Source organism: Drosophila takahashii, chromosome 2R (assembly GCF_030179915.1).
Source record: "Drosophila takahashii strain IR98-3 E-12201 chromosome 2R, DtakHiC1v2, whole genome shotgun sequence".
Taxonomy (NCBI): domain Eukaryota; kingdom Metazoa; phylum Arthropoda; class Insecta; order Diptera; family Drosophilidae; genus Drosophila; species Drosophila takahashii.
Window position 1 is genome coordinate 21,333,523 of NC_091679.1, and position 5,697 is coordinate 21,339,219.

Genomic DNA, 5,697 nt, shown 5'->3' on the forward strand with positions numbered 1-5,697 from the left:
CCGGAATCGAACCGGAACTATTATTTTTGCAATTCGGTTCGGTTCAGTCAATCTAATAATATATAACTTCCAAAATATTTTGCAGTATGCGCACATTAAAATTACATGATTAAATCCATGGTAATATACTGGTATATACTAAATAGTAGATGATTTCCAGTAATGCTATAGACGATTTTCTATGCGAAAAGTTAAAAAAAACATATTTAACATCTTGAATTAATTATGTGAATGTAACAAAAAAAATCCATGAAAGTGTAAACAATTCGTTTTATGTTTCGCTTTCGAATATTTTTTGTTTCATTTCATCGTTTCATTTTATGGCTATGTTTGGAAGAAAAAAAGATTTTGTCGGTTGGCAGTTCCAATTCTTCGAAATGACTCTTTTACCAGCAGCAATGGAAAGCCAAAAAGTTCACGACTTCTTCATTTATAATGAAGAAAATAATAAAAATAAGTGTAAACTTTGCGATTTCGAAATGACAGGCAAACATGCCTCCAATTTAAAACGGCATATTGAAAGAAAGCACAAGGAGTTGGCACAGAAACTTGAAACAAATAAGAAGCAAGTACCCGCCGACCAGCCACCTATAAAGCAATTCTTGGAAACAGCGCCGGCGTATGTCAAAGTGAAAATAACTAAAGCTGAAATTTTAAATGCTTGCCTGGAACTAGTCACCAAAAATGGGCGTCCATTAAAAATAGTTGAAGATTCTGGTTTTTTAAAAATTCTAAAGCCCATGTGTGACACATTTAGCCCGCCATTGAAAATCAATCGCTTTAACATACGAAACTTAATTCAGGAAAAAGCCAGTAGCATTCGCTTACACATTAAAAATGTTTTACAAAATCGGTAAGTCCTACAGAACCCCTGTTACTTGGTGATATTACATTTTGTTTTATATTTTTTTTTTAGACTTATATCTATAAAAGTGGATTGTGTAAGCCGTTTGGATCGTGCTATCATCGGTATAAACGCTCAGCTTCACAATGGTTCCGAAGTAAGGTGCTACACATTAGCTATGAAAGAAATACACGTGCAGCATACAAGCGTTAACTTAACCACGATTATCCAAAAAGTGCTGGAGTCTTTTGAAGTTTCGCTCCGACAAATATATACGCTCACGGTGGACAATGGCGCCAATATGGTTTTGGCGGGAAATAAACTAAACCAATTATGTAGGGTTGACCTTGATGCAGAGCACTCCGAATGCGAATGCATTTCTACAGAAGAAATTGATATAGATCAAATTCAGGTGGATTTACCTCAGGACTCAATCACCACAGTGCGTTGCGCAGCGCACACTTTAAATTTAGTCGTTTCTGATTTTTTGAAAGAAATTAAGATTGATTTATCTAAAATACGCACTTTATGTAAAAAACTAAGAACTCCAACCATTCTAAATCTGCTTTATTTAGAAAATTTAAACAAGCCCATATTAGACTGCGCCACCCGGTGGAATTCCACGTATTTAATGTGCGACCGAGTTCTTACACTAAAAGAATTTTGTCTAAAAAGCTCAAATGACATAAAAGAACTTCATTTAAAAAACACCGAATGGAACGCAGTGAAAATTTTGTGTGATTTGCTAAAACCCCTTTATGAGTTCTCTTTAAAACTTCAGAAACTGGATTTGTTGCCAAGTGACTTCTATTTCCAGTGGTTTTCTCTTCGCTCTAAGACATTAAAATCGTCCTCTAAATATAGTGTAGCATTGTCAAAATGCTTAGAAAAGCGATCACACATATTGAATTCAGTTCCTATAATATCATCCGTTTTCCTTGACCCTAGATATCAAGTAGTATTATTAAGAGAGCAAAAAGATGAGGCTAAGGCACACCTACGTGAAATATATCAAAGGCAACTTGCCTTGGGTGATGATGCCGTTCTCAATGCCTCTGCTGCCTCTGCTTTCTCTGCATGTTCAATAGATGATGAAAATGAAAATCTTTTATCTCAATATGATACTAACTATAATCTTAAAGGCAGGAAAACAGCTTGTGATTTTATTAATTCTTTCGATGGCATAGAAAGAATTAGAATGAAAGACGATGGTATTTTAAAGTTTTGGGACGTCTATCAATGTGAAAACTTAAGGAAACTAGCTTATGTTGTTCATGCCGTACCTGCTACACAGGTATCTGTAGAAAGGGCGTTTTCCACTTTGAAATTTGTTTTATCTGATCTCAGGGGTAGCATTGATGAAGATATTTTGGAAGATATTATGTTAGTTAACCTTAACTGAATAATAAATACATAAAATAAATCATAAATCTTGTAGCCTTACTTATAAGTCTTATTGTTTTGGTATATATTTGAATGAAAATACATGGAAATAAATGTTGACTTTATAATTTCATTAAAAAAAATTTATTTATTTGAACCCTGGTTCGAACCTGAACCCAGCTCCTGCTTGTTAATGAACCGGTTCGCAAACCGGAACATTATCTGTCGATTAGGTTTGAACCCCGAACCGAACCCATGCCAAAATAATATGGGTTCACAGCCCTGGTTAAAAGACACAGGAACTGTAAAAAATTGGTGAGGTGGCCAAAACTTTAAAGTGATCAAAAATTTTTTTGAAAATTTTAATCGCGGTTTTCTGCACTTTTAAAAAGTCTTTAAAATTCCAAGTTTCTTTAGCGAGGATGTATTTCTTATCCCTTTGATTTCTCATCACATTTTCAGTTAAGCGTTTCCGTTGTTTAGATATAAGCTTAAATACATTTTTGGATTTGGTTTCCATACTCTCCTTCTAATTATCTACCATCGCTGATTCAAAATTTTTAAAAATCGCTGGGGGCCGTTTTCTATAGGTAAGTCTACTATGCCCTTTGTTTTCGAATATACTAACGCTTGTATATAATACATACTTGTACTTCTTTGTAAGGTTCTCCACCTTGGTGCGTACGTCTTTGTACGTCAGATCGTAACCAGCCGCCATCATGGCCTGGGCCATCTCCAGAAACACATGGACATTTTTCCGAGCTCCTCGCAACTGCTCGATGTTGTCCTGCCATATGTCGATCATCAGGATCTCCATGTGCGCAGTCCACCGCAGCTTGCCGGTATTGATACGCGTATTATCTTTTATTTGCATTGCGTATTATTTGCAGTCGCAAAATGAAAAACAATAAATAATTATAAATACAAACAACATTTATTGTGGATACCTGATTCTTGGGCGCCTTCCATTTTTGAAATATTCCATATGATCATTGATTACGTTTTCGCAGTGAACGTTCCAATTCTCACTGTCAAGAGGAAGAATTCAGAGTTGCACCGAAAAAGCATCGCCTAAATATTTCATAAAAGAGCCCGTCAAACTCCGTCAAAATTGGATGGCGGACTAACTGGGAAATTTTCGGAACGACAAAACCTTACGGACCATCCGTTCAACGGATGATAGATGGTGGATTGAGCTCTGTGGGAAGACCCTTTTAAACTATACTCAAAATGAATGTTCTAACTTACCATATCCGTCTGTCCGTCTGTCTGTCTGTCCGTCCGTATAAACGCTGAGATTCTTGGGCCTCCTACGCAGCGCAAGTTTATTTCAGCCGAGCGCCACGCCACCTCTAACGCCCACAATCGCCCAGTTATGATTTTAAAATGTGTCCTGCGCCTACATCTTAAAAAATTTCCGAGAAGAATAAATGCAATTTTGTTGTGCATATTTATATCTATTGAAATGTAGAAAACCGCGCCATTCATTAAAAAGTTATACGCAATCAAAATTGTTTATATATCTATCTCCCTCGCTCTCCCTTTAGCTGAGATAGTTGGGACACCAACCCGAGTACAGCGATCGCACTCCCTTTAGCTGAGTGACGAGTATTAGATAGTCGGGACACCAACCCGACTATAGCGTTCTCTCTTGTTTTTAGGTGCAGAGGGTATTATGATTTCAGTCAGAAGTTTGCAACGCAGTGAAGGAGATGTTTCCGACCCCATAAAGAATATATATTCTTGATCAGCATCACTAGACGAGTCGATCTAGCCATGTCCGTCTGTCCGTCCGTCTGTCTGTTTCTAGGCAAACTAGTCTCTCAGTCTTTGAGCTATCGGGATGAAACTTTTCCAAAAGTCTTCTTTCTATTGGAGGTAGTATATATGTCGGAAGCGACCGGATCGGACAACTATACTCCGTTACTCCTAGAGTAAAAGGGTATATTGTGTTCGTGCAAAAGTATGTAACAGGGAGAAGGAAGCGTTCCCGACCCCATAAAGTATATATATTCTTGATCAGCATCACTAGACGAGTCGATCTAGCCATGTCCGTCTGTCCGTCTGTCCGTCCGTCTGTCCGTCTGTCCGTCTGTCTGTTTCTACGCAAACTAGTCTCTCAGTTTTTGAGCTATCGGGATGAAACTTTCCCAAAAGTCTTCTTTCTATTGCAGGTAGTATATATGTCGGAACCAACCGGATCGGACAACTATATCTTATAGCTCCCATAGGAAGGATCGGAAAAGAAAACGTTTAAAAAATTCTAGCCTCGGTGTTTTTTAAAATATTACCTTCTACTTTTGGGGATGTTATTTTTTAAATATTTCTGAATTTCGAATTAAATATTTAAAAAATCTGACTACTATATCATATAGCTGCCATAGGAACGATCGGTAAATTGATGGAAAAGTAATAGGAAATAAATTCTAGCTTCTTTGGTTTTTATTGTATTATCTTCTACTCTAGGATATGACTCTTTTTAAATATTTCCGAATTTCAATTTTAATTTGATCAAAATCGGACGACTATATCATATAGCTGCCATAGGAACGATCGGAAAATTAATGAGATATATTAGAAAATTGAACATTTTTGCGATTTGTTAATTAATAGAAATGATCTGCAAGGGTATAAAAGCTTCGGCTGGCCGAAGCTAGCTTCCTTTTTTGTTACAGTTGATTTTACCAAGTTTTTTTTTATGTGTATAACTGTTACGGACCATGAAAAATAATAGTAAACATCGTTGTAAGCCAACATTTCTTTGCCCATAATTTTTATTGGCGAACTCAAAATTGATAGTTAATCTTCAAAATTGTAACATAGAATCTCTATTTTATCGTGAGTCACAAAAAAAAAAGGCGGTGGGGGATCGAACTCTGTCCTGTTTGTTCGGGGACAGAAGCTCTACATGCTAGGCTACGTCTACTTGACCCTTTTATTCGAGCAAAACCAGGGATAGTAATTATTATGATTTTTAAAATAAAAATTAGAAAATGATAATTATTTGTTGATTTTTATAAAAAACGAGGACGGAAGCTAACTTCGGCAAGCCGAAGTTTTAATACCCTTGCAGATTTCACTAATGAAAACTTGACTAAAATAGCAACATGAATTAATAAACAACAAAATATTCCATAATTGAAAAAAATAAAAATTTAAAATTTTTCACCCTATTGTTCCTATGGGAGCTATATGATATAGACGTCCGATCGGCAGGCGCTTTTACCCTGATCAAGGTACGCACAAAAAAATACGATTTGGAAAGTTTTATGGGAATAGCTTATATTTTGCGCGAAATATCCTGAAAAACGTCAAATTTTGACCGATTTCACCCTATTGTTCCTATGGGAGCTATAAGATATAGACGTCCGATCGGCACGCGCCTGATCAAGGTATGCGTAAAAGAATAAGATTCATGTCAGAAGCTCTTACACTGAGCGAAATATCTTCATTTTGTGAAAGCTATATCC

General features: G+C 36.4%; 1 long non-coding RNA gene across 1 annotated transcript; it reads left to right on the forward strand.

Annotated features, from left to right (window-relative positions):
- Positions 1-285: 285 nt before the first annotated feature.
- Positions 286-2,368, forward strand: LOC138912542 (uncharacterized). The gene is made up of 2 exons (XR_011418089.1): positions 286-853; positions 917-2,368. It is a non-coding gene; the product is annotated as an uncharacterized lncRNA (long non-coding RNA).
- The last annotated feature ends 3,329 nt before the right edge of the window (positions 2,369-5,697 follow it).